At 46.6% G+C, this 11,646-nt stretch overlaps 1 protein-coding gene across 4 annotated transcripts in view; it reads left to right on the top strand.

Annotated features, from left to right (window-relative positions):
- Positions 1–307: 307 nt before the first annotated feature.
- The window catches only part of LOC144938249 (signal transducer and activator of transcription 5B-like), a 50,561-nt gene continuing 39,222 nt past the window's right edge, over positions 308–11,646 (top strand). For 3 of the 4 annotated variants that reach the window (XM_078866097.1, XM_078866099.1, XM_078866096.1), the window contains exon 1: positions 308–448. The gene's annotated coding sequence lies outside the window, so the exon portion shown is untranslated. Of the gene's footprint in view, positions 449–7,078; positions 7,113–11,646 lie in introns of those variants that run through there. The other variant, XM_078866098.1, reaches the window with a different exon arrangement.

The following is an 11,646-nucleotide window of genomic DNA, read 5'->3' as shown; positions in this document are numbered from 1 at the left end:
TAAAGCTATTTTTCTCTAAATTGGCAGTGATGCAAAGGTACAAAAGAACAAAAAAGTCAACAAGTTCGTCAACAACACTGTATGGCCCTTAAAAGGAATACAAATAACAGACGACGTTCCGAGACCTGGCCCTTGTTCGTAACCCCTGCACACGCAGTTGCGAAGTGGGCGAGGCTTCGCGGCTGCAGATTGACAGGTGTCGCGTGATGACGTCGTCTTCAGGGGCGTTACTTCCCCCGCCCCTCCCCACACAAACCCGACGGTGGTAGGCGTGGCTCGGCGGTGATTGACAGGCGTGTGCGGTGACGTCACGGCCGTGTTTACGGTTTCCTGCGCGAGGTTTGTGAGTAAGGGGGGAGGCGGAGGAGGAGGCGACCCCGGACCTCGGCTCCTCAGCTCCCGCGCGCCTCTCGCTCGCCTCCTCGCCTCCGACCGCGCGCTCACTCGGGTAAGCCGCGCGATGGCGACGATGACAGTGATGGTGGCGATGGTCCGCGGCTGTGAGGCAGAAGGAGGAAACTGGTTGCTGCCGAGGACTGGAACCATCCGCCCCTGGGTTCAGTCTCTCACGCGGCGTTACCTTCCTCGCGTTCTGCCGTTCCTTGCCGGGTTCTCACGGTCCGTGAGAGCCGTGAGAGGTGAAGGGGATAAGCCTCCCCAGCCCCGCCACCCCCAGTCGGGATTGCTGCTGCAGCAGCCGCAGCAGCAGCTGCTGCTGAGGCGGTTCGGGGTATCGCGGCCTCGGGCCTTGGAGCCTCGGGCTCGCCTGGACGCGCTCGCCCGCGGAGGTGCAGTTGCCCCCGGATAGAGCCAGAGGGTGACCTGGTGGGGGTGACGAAGACGAGCGACTTTGTGGGGTGACTTGAGACGATTGGAGAAGGTGACTCGGGAGGTAACGAGATTAAGGACTTGAAGGGGGTGAGGTGGTAACTAATTTGAGGTGATGCGGAGGAGGGGTGGCTTCAAAGGTGACGAGTTGAGTGTCTGGGAGGTGACTTTAGAGTGGCTAAATGGGTTGGTTGACTGAGGGTTTGAATCTACGAGGTTGACTTGAGGGAGTTACAAAAGATTGTGGCTCAGAGCCACTGGCTGCCCTTTACGTGGTTGTTGTGATTGTGAATCGTGTTGTTGTTATTGTGGTGGTGGTGGGTGTTATTGTGGTTGCTGTTGTGGTCGGCGTATCGTTACGACTGGCGTTGTCGTGCCTATAGTGGTTGCAGTTGTTTTGGTTGTTGTGTTGTTGTTATTTTTGTGGTTGAGATTGGTGTAGCTGTAAGCGGCTGGCTGCCCTTGTGAATGTTTATTGTTGTTATGGTTGTGCTTGTCATTGTTGTTATAATTGTTTTGGTTGTTACGGTTATTGTTGTTATTGCTATCGTTGTAGGTATTATTGTGGTTATCGTGAACATTGTGGTTATTGTTATGCTTGGTATTGCTCTGTTTGTTAAGGCTGTTATTATGGTTGACCGTTACGTGGCACTGCTCCATGGCGCAGGAATGCGCGACCTGTCCCCGATCATCCTCCCTTAAGCGGCCCTATCAATAAGCCAAACAGATCTTCTCCAGTAGCAACAAGCCTGTAATGTGTTCTCCAGAGCAGTCATACACTAGTTTGAAGCTTCTCTAAATCGAACAAAATGTACTTTGGGGGAAGTTTTTGGCGTGCGCTTGATGTCACGACATTTGACGTTGAATTTCAGGAAGTCCGACCGCCGTGATGTCACTGGAGAGTGTCTTGAGAGTCACTTGAACGTTTTTTTTCAATCACCGAACTCGTGTCATATTGCCCGGAACACACAGCCCTGGCACGCACGTAATCTACAAGATTAAGGGTTGTTTTCCCCTTTGCATTGTATCTTCCATAATCGTTGTTTCTGTTTTCCTCTACATGTATGTTTAGTGAATTTAGGTTTTCAGGGTTTTTCTCGAAAGAGTATATATAGTAGGTGTGTTGTGTTTGCACGTCGTGAATTTAGTTGGAATGGCAGGGGATTTCCCGATCCACTGAGTGGTGATGACATTGCGAATTTAAATCCAGAACAGGATCGTTGTCAGCCTTATCCTTCATTGGTCCATACAATTAGTACCACAGTACAGCTCTGACACAATGAGAGTTGTATTCCCAGCCACGGCTAACATCAATGCTGAGTGGTAGCTAATCCAGTCTTTGGCTGTCCCCCTTTCTCAACTCGCACTGACCAGCGTGACGACATTGTTGGTTAATCCGATGGTCCGTGTGTCATTGCAGTAGATTGACCAAAGGGCTGTACATGTACACATCCACATGTTTATGCGTCTTCTCCACTTGGTCAGAAGGCAACTGTTGTTTTCACGTGGTCACACTGTCCTTCGGAATGTTAACGTGGAATTTCAAGCAGTGATTCTGGACCGCCGATGTAAATAAACATTGTTGGGGAGTTATATTTTGCGATAAATTGTGAGACTGGCTTGATTCTTCTTAAGTACGGAATGTTACTTGAGGAGGAGAGTGGAATCTGTCATAGGAACATGGAATGTTTATCACGCAGGTCTGACAACAGGGATGAGTAATAACCCTCGCTATTTTGATCACGGGGACAGTGAAATCCTTATGGAGTGCAGTCGTAAAAATACACGCATGTGTATATTTATAAGTGTAGACTGCATATACTGCATGTCTAAGTATGTACACGGTAATCTATACCAAATGTTTCCTTTTTATAAACTGTTGTGTAAAATATACTGTAAACTCTTGACACTGCAGAATTCTGTGTTATAATAAATTGTTTACCTCTTTGCTGTGTTTATAATAATGTGATATTATGAAGCCCCCTGATAATCCACACCTTATGCCGCATTGCTTATGGCGTTGAATGATCATATTTAACCACACTGGTCAGTGCAGGTTGGTTATATGGGGGAGCCTATAACCATTTCGGATACTATTGGCCACTGATGTTAGACTTGATCAGGAATAGAACTCGGGTCGCCAGGTTTATTCACAGTGTTTTCACCACAATTCTACCGTTCCCTTTACTATATTTATTTAAATATCAGAGAAAGACTTGTAAAGTTTTAGTGTGCAACTTTTATTCATATTTTCCTCATTCAGAAGTTCCGTTCTCTCCCTCCCCCACTACCTATCTCTTGGGAAAGGTGTGTTCTGTTTGAGTACTGGCACATAGTGAAAGATTGTTGGATTAGCAAAGACCATAAAAACACGGGGTTTCATTGATTGTTGCAATGTAGTTGTAACTCTATCCCACACGATAGCCAACAACGACATTGTAATTTGTGCCACTGCAGTTGAAGGACTGCAGTTTCCTCCGCTGCCGTAAACAACGTGCTCCATTAAAACATTTCCATCCTCGCACGCCACCGGGGTTCTGCTCCTACCCTTGTTCACTTACACCAATCCTGAACTATACTCGCACACCGAGCTAAACAATCAATTGTTCACCTTAACCCCGTCAAATTGTTTTGCGCCAGGTACAAAATTAGTTTGTTAACGCCTGGCGGAGCGCAGCAAGAATCTTTCTTTCTCCACTCCAGCCACGGCTACGCGCCAGTGTGTGGTCATGTGGAAAAGCCCAAGTGCAGCTCAGGACAACCTGGCGCGGCTGCCGAACATGTGCAGGGTGGCGGCGCAGGCGGCAATTAGGGGAGCAGGAGACGGGGTCCGTGGTGACGGGCGCGGGCCACGGGTCAGGCACACAGCCTGCCCCACACGCCCCCTCAGTAGGCTTCTCGAATAAGTGGGTCACTGCATGCCTGTGGCTGTCGGGAATGCGGACAGGCTAACTATCGCTCGGTCTGTTGTTTTCCGCCGTCGGCCGTACGAGCTGAGATGGGGCGTAAAGACACGAGGTTGCGTTTCGTATTCACGGCGAGCAAGCGATGCCAGCTGCACCGCCCGATGGAGACCGCAAAGTTGTCCCTGGGACGTAATCTGAAATCTGTCTGCTTTAATGCAGTCGGAAAGGTTCGTTGCTGCTCTGCTGGAATTTTAAAAAGGCACACGCCCGTGATTTTGAGTGCAAGGGACCTTGCGTGTGAAATATGCCCGCCGCATCGATGGAACATGATTGAAAGTAATGTCAACGGAGCTGAAAGAATAATTACTTTAGAGTTACGAGCTACAAAGCAGTGTGCGCAGTAGTAATGATGTCTGTTAAACAGGATTACAAGACGACTGTGAGCTTGCTGCTTGTTTACCAAATACGAGTCGTCACTAACGTATGTGATTTACAACGTGTTGGTTCTGTGAACAAAACAATTATAATTAAAGCTGACCTCCAAAAACATCTCCCAGTTATCTGGCCACACGTCCCTAATCCCATCACAGTTAACCATCGATCTGCCAACATTTTAACTGATTGTGGGTTCATTTCTGACTGATTCACCGCTTTTGAGTCGTTACGGTCAATTAAAAATGTCATGGGTTTTTTTTCCTGCATAAACTTAACCGTACACTTGACGGTAACTGTTTTACGTTTGTTTTGGTCCATTTGGTTATTTAAAGTATTTTAAGTGTACCGGAAACCTGTGGTGCAATCTCAGAACCTGTGCATAACTGCAGGAAAAAATGCTTTATGTTTTGGTAGTTTCTGCCACGGAAAGCATTGGTAAGGGGGCATGATTGAGCTTTTCACACATGAAGGGCCTTGGTAATTATCTGCTATGTGCAACTAGCAAGCCACTCGCCACAGTTGCCCCCGGTGCTTGAGCCCTTTTGGCAAGCGAGAATGGTTGGAATATTAGTCAGCAGGTGTTGTGTTGCCTCCTTGAACAAGCTTGAGACGACCTCTCCATTGTGTTTCCTTGGTTATGCCGTGCGTTGTTCGACGTTTGATGTTTCGTGTTTAGCACCACGCTTGACTGCCTTAAGAAGCTCCCCAGCACGCAGAACTGAATTCAGTTCCTGAAGAAACTCCCAGCACAGAGCGAATTTCAGACATAATGCAGAACAACATAAGCACGGTACAACCCGAAAACAGATTGGAGAGCTATGCAGTACAACCACGATAACCTACGCAGCTGCCTGACGCACATACTCGGGCTAATGGGCTTTGCCATGCTCCATGGTTACCTGGGTAAGTTAAAGAAAGGTCCAGCGAAGCTCTGTACTTGGCTACACGGAGGGCTTTTTTATTTGCGTTAGGGGTAGGATAAGTGCTTCCTTGTAAGTGCATGGTCTGGCGGCGCTAAGTGTGCCTTTGTGATGTAAGTTTTACATTTGAATGGGAACGGGTGTGGGGTGTATTCTGGGTTTTGGATCTTAAACGAAACAAAACGACGTATACCTTGGACCCCCGCGCCGCCCGCCAAGGCAGTTAATTTAGTCAGCATTTATATTATTTTAGTCGTAGTCTTAATATATTCCAACAACATCCTGTGGAATTTTACTCAAGTGTTTTTTTTCTCGCCTGCGGATTTTCATTTAGTCATTCCCTTAGCCTAGTCGATGAAAGCAGTCAAATTTTTAGTCCGCCCATTCTCATGAAATGTTCGTGGCGAGGGCTGCGGAATTTTTCTCCCCGTCCCCAATACCGATATTGTTAGGTCAGCCAAAGAGGGCATTAACATGCATATATATTCTATTGGTCTTTCGGTAAAGCCACATGGCTTTACCGAAATACCCATAGAATATGTATTCCTGCAGTCACGAAAGCTTTAAGTCATATATATATTTGCCATATTTGGTCTTCCTCGGTGAACTGCAATATAAATGATCTCAACCTGCACCTTCATTGACTCATGTTAAGTTAGACTCTTAATAGTCGCCCACCTTTATCGGTGGTAGGCGGTCGTAGTCACACATCGCACTGAATAAGTTTCGCCCCCTCGTAGTCATCGGCCGGCCAAAACAAAAACGTGCTCCGTCAACGACTATTTTCGGCACTCGTTTCGTTGATGAAATGAACACCGCTCTTTTTGAGGTTTTGGTCAGATTTGTGCCCGGCGATACGGATCCCCATTTCAGTTCAGGATGTCAGGCGACCGGTTGAAAACAACGGGATTTCTGAACGTTTCCAAGGATACACACATTTTTCACATTGTTCAGATGACTGGCGAAATATTAAAAAACATGGCGAGGCGTGTCTGCGGGTTTAATTTACTGCACTTGTTTTATCCGTCATGGAAATAAATGCGGTGTGTGTGCAGGTATAATCGAAATTTTCTTTTAACAATTACCGAAATGAGACCGACGTGAAGTAACTAAATTGAGTTGTGGTGAGGGGGGGCCCCATTTGAGGCTTAGTATTTTAACGTGCGACGAGAAAGTATTCCATAGCCAATTTGTTTCTTATGAGATTTTTCCCCAGAGTTCAAGTTTTGACCTTTGTTTGAAATTAATAGGCTTGTCATATGTGGTAATGTAATTCGGTATGCGTGTCTGCAGCCCCCTGTTAGATGTGCACATAAAATATTTCGACCAGCGAAACATTTTAGTAAGAGAAAAATAAATCCCAGATGTGGTAAATACCAACGATGTTGAGCAAATAGTATTTTTAACTTTGTTCCTCTGAAGCAGCATAAACACCACGGGGCTTCAGACTAAACACTGGAGCTCATTTTTTCGGCCGCAGCAAAAGTTTAGCAAAATGAAAGTGGCTCGGGCATTAGCGCCGTAATCGGAGCGTGGGCTCTGTCCCACTGAGCTGAGCCCCTGACGATGTGATCGAATCGCTCCGCCCCCACACACATGCCCGCTTGGTTAGCAGCACCAGCAGCGGTAGTCACGACAGAGCTATGAAGAGCATGCGTTTTTTTGTTGTTTTTGCCCCGTCTGCTGACTTCTGCGATAGGAAATCCAGTGGGTGGCATCTGGAGGATCGACGTCTTTTCTCGCCTTCTTCTCTTGAAGCTTGCATAAACTTTATCCTAAACAAAAATAAAGCCCGTTCTCGTGAGTCAGTCTGAGTCACGGTAACATTGGCTTAGCTCATCACAAAAAACCCTGAACGGTGCCAGACAGTCTAAGTACTCCTCCAGTAGATCGCAGTGCAAGGCTGGCTGGTGTAGGTGCTGTGCTGCGCAGTGTCGCTCGTCGCGGCATCACATCATCGGCATCGTATCATCGGCATCGTCGCGGAGGTGCCAAACAGGGAGCACTTCAGGGAATCACGCGGGTGAGCTGCGTAGATTATGTTCCGGAGTGCCGATGTTGCGTGGCACCAGTGTATGAGTTGGCACGTTTTTTTGGAGTAGTGTAGTGGGCAAAAATCAGCGCAGTTTTTCAAGCACTGTACACAAGAATCAGAACTGGTATTTGAGATGAGATGAAAAACATTCACAGGCCAACCTTTCAACCAAAGTGCTTTAGAAACTGACATGCTCTTAAGGACCGTCTGATTTATTTTTCCGGCGATATCGATTTGTTTGTATGAGTTCATTAATTAAGTCTGCATTGCATACAAGGTAGTGGTTACTTGTTGTCGGCGTAGATTAATGATGCAGAATCTACTGCTGAGTCAATGTTCTTGTGAATTACACAGCACGCATGATTTGTTTATGTACTTTACAGCGTTGTGGTAATAAAAAAACACAATCTTATTGTTATTGGAATCGTAACAATAGCTTTAAATAATTGAAATTCCGTTGACAATCCACTGCTGTGTTTGGGTCTCCCCCACGCTGTGAAGGTCATAAGGAGTCTTCTTTTTTCGTATCTTCATTAAGCTGCCCAGTGCAAGTTGATGAAAGTGGTTGGAAGCAAAGTTCAGTTCAGATGTCAGGGGCTACTTACATTACCTGTTGCTTACAATTGAACTCAGGTGACTAGGTTTAAAGTGCTCGTCGCTAACCACTGCTGTCCGAGAGGAGTACGTCCACTGTGGAGATGGAATGGTGAAACCAGCTCGTATATACGTCCTAGGTGGATTCTTACAGCAGGATTCTGGTTAATGGTGACGGCATGGGGACCCCTCCAACCAGCAGTGGATTGATCATGGCTGCTGATGATGATGATGTGGGATTTTTTTATGTAAATCATGAAGGCGATGGCTTCATTGTTGGAACGTTAAATGTCACCGAGCGTGAGCTGAAATCGTTTTCGGTAAGTCACGTGATATTTTGGTTAGCGGTGGTGCAGAAAAAAAATGTACTGACACGGCATTGTGAGTGAGTTCATGTGCAGCGTTTCCCTCTTTTGTTTACTCGGCCAGCGGTTACCACCCAAGGCAGGCCACGGCGCAACACCTTCTGCAACGGGCAGCTCAACGCTTCCCTCCCCCCCTCAGCATTTCCTAGTGCAAGTGCGTTGTGCCTTTCTTTTGTTTATAAAGTAAAAAAGTAAAGGTGCAGCCCTGAAATTTATCGCTGTTGCCGGTGGAAGGATTTTCATTCGAGGGAGTGTAATTTTGAGCCGGATGTAACACGCCAACGAGATGTCTTCGAAGAGGTGGGAGCATCCACACTTGAACCCACGGCATTCGACCTGCCGATTGGACAGCCGCGGTGAGCCCTATTAATACTGCTGTGTGGCTGGAGACGAGGGAGATAAAAAAAACCTGCAGCATTGTTTCAACTGCCGTGCAGGGCGATATAACTGGCGACCTCTGGATTGAAAGTCCAGTGTGGCGCTGCCCATTAGAAGTTGTGTTGCGATGTGGCCTGCCGTGGAGTGTGTTCTGTGCTGGTCTATGGAAAATTTTGTTTTGAGCATGTTATGTTTCAACCCTGCCCCTAGAGATTCGATGAATATTCATGTGTTTGTTTCGTTATTTGCTTGTTTTTACCATCCTGTTGGTCTTATTTCTCATTTTTCCAGTCTGCTGTGCTGGATGGTCATTACGAGGCATGCGATGATTCATCCCCACCCTACCCCCTCCCAGTGATTTGATGAATTTCAACAGTTCAGGGTGATTATTGGATTCAAGTATTGATTCTTATTCGTCACGTTTTTGTCTCTGCAGCATCGTGTGCGTAAGAATGCCTCTTAATTGATAAATTGATGCATCGGTACGCGCCTAATCTGAAACCTGTCAATTGTGGGTGTAACAATTCACCTGCGTGGAAATTCGATCATTTGCCACAATACATTTTTCCGATTTTTATTCTAGAATCGATTCTTTATCTTTTTTGTGGATGCAGTGAATGCAGCGGATGCAAGGGTCACGAGAACCCATTACATACTGAAAGCACTCGCTGAAAAATTCTTGCACGCGATTTTCTGCTTTGAGTTAACAAGCATGATACCTCCTCTGCGTATCGTGATCATTTAAGGAAAATGTGCATGCATCGGGATCATGCATCTTTCGTGAGCTCGACAATCCATATTAATCAGTGAATCGTTACAGCCCCGAATCGTTGCCCGCCTATTCAATATCTTTTTCATGTTAGTCGTTGCGGTGGGGGGCGGGGGGCCGGTGGGGTGGGTGCTGTGTAAGCAGGGATGCAGCCCTCGTGAGGAGTGACGGCGCAGTGCGTGCTGTTTCCATGGCTCTCCCGCTTTTGTCACTTCGCTCGTAAGCCCCGTCCAGCGGCAGCTCTGGCAAACAACGTGCGCGGTTGGTGGTGGACGCTCTGGGTGCGTTGTAGCCACCTCGGCGACCCCTAGCTGCTTTTGCCGCGCGAACCGTCGTTCCCGACCACGCTCCGACCGTTGCCTTGCCGAGATCTACAGATCGGCGTGGCCCAAACGCGATTAATTCCATTATGCGTCTGGGTATTTAAAAAATATATATATTACGTTTGCTCAGTACATCCGCCAAGAAGCCTGTAATGCAGTGGCCATGGACTAAAAATAAATGAAGTACTTTTTAGCGGAGCCCGCTGTTCCAGCGTGATCAGTGCCCTCTGACTACAGAGGGGATGTGTAAGAACCTTACAGCCAGAGCAGAGCGGCTAAAGCACTCTCTCGCGACTTGAACCAGACGTGCGCGCAGGGTGGAGCCCATTCAGGGTGTCTATAGCAGGTCGTGGTGGTGCATCCGCTGCCTGGACGTAAAGCTATGGCAGAGAACACTTAGGGCCATGGGCCAGAGCAGAAATTGGTACCCATATAAGGTTGCAAGACTATTATTAAATGGACATCACATTAATAAATATGTTGGAACCATTAACGTTATGACAACTCGAGTGGTACCGACAAGTGAAATATCTGCTCTGCGCTCATGAAATAACTGGCTATAGCACTCTCCCACAACTATATTTGCCACCTGTCCCAGCAGAGTTTTCCCAGGATGTCCGCTTTTGAATTTGCTGTCCTGGGAATTGTGCAAATCTTCTTGGAATAGTAAAAGTCCTGGTTTTTCGTCATCGTATTAATACAGCACTCAAGACAATGCATACACATTTAGTTCTCCCTCTTCCGGTCTGGAGAGATATTCCTCTAACCCTGATATTGTCCCGCTTATTCGTGTCTGTCAAGTGGCCACTTTGCTGGCAACCTCAACCAGACATCCAAACGGGGCAGAACATCTTCAAAATGTCTCTAGCAGGGGGTGGTGATGCTTTCCCACCTGTTTTAAAAGATAAGACATTTTCCACCTGTTTTGTCATTGTCGTCATAAATATTTACACGAACAAAACATACAACTGATATTCGCCAACACATCTCAATTCAGGAAAATAACCTGTAGCTCGCTCAATTGGATCTACGCACATCAACATCGCTCCCTACTGTCAAAACATGTCAGGACTTTCTTGACAACAGTCTTCAGAATCAGTTCGGCTTTCTCGGGAATACAAGCTTAACAATAATGTCCATACATTTTTATTTAAAGCATTCGTAACTGCAGGGATTCATATTCTTGGTTCTTTCGGTAAGTCACGTAGAAGGAAAATAATACAAATATAAAACAATAAAATTCTCACGACGTTTCGACTGCAACACAAGCACTCATCATCAGGTGTGAAATCTAAAGCAAGATTTACCGAAAGAACCCAGAATAATAATATCCATTTCTATGCTCACTTACATTCTGGAGAGCATTAGTACTTTACACTAAGGCTTATAGCTTCATTCCTCCTCATTTCCATTCGACATAGCCGCAACATTGTTGCGTCGCTCCTCGGAATTCCGATCTCTCATCTCTGCTGCAACAGAGAAAGCACTCTTATACTCTTCATTGCCGAGTGGCCACTGCTGTGTATCATGTCACGGGCACTGGTGGTATACGTGTCAATGTTATTTTCTGTCAAAGAGTATGAAATATCAACTGCGAGAATATGCTTTCCCCTTTTCTCTGGCAAGTCCCGTCATGGCAGCTTTCATTTTACCGTGGTCACTCGGCTTATCGTCTGAAGTTGTGCGATCGAGGGGCTGACTGCCTTGCCGATGTGAACACATGGTATCAGAGTATCAGGGCGGAGCAGGCAGGGAAAATCATGGTCTTGTTTTTCCCCAAAATCTGGTGTACTGGCTCCCTGAACCCTTTTGGTGATTTCCCGATACAGCCTGTGTCACTCTTTACTGCAACAGCCTCGTTTTCACGAGAGTGAACCGAGAAGAGATCATTATCGGCGCTTAATTAGAAAAATGTTGTGTAATTCACAAATTCTAAAAAGCCACGGGAAGGGTTCATTTGTGCTTTTCATTCATGGAAAGTTTGCATCAGGCACACGGCTTAATTTTTATACCAAAAAAAAACCACTTGGTCATGAACAAAACAGAAGTTCATAGCCGCAAAATTGCAAGCTGGCACGCGGGACTTCGAGACA

Source organism: Lampetra fluviatilis, chromosome 21 (assembly GCF_964198595.1).
Source record: "Lampetra fluviatilis chromosome 21, kcLamFluv1.1, whole genome shotgun sequence".
NCBI classification, from domain to species: domain Eukaryota; kingdom Metazoa; phylum Chordata; class Hyperoartia; order Petromyzontiformes; family Petromyzontidae; genus Lampetra; species Lampetra fluviatilis.
Note: the sequence above shows the minus strand (reverse complement) of the source record. Positions and strands in the feature narration are given on the sequence as shown.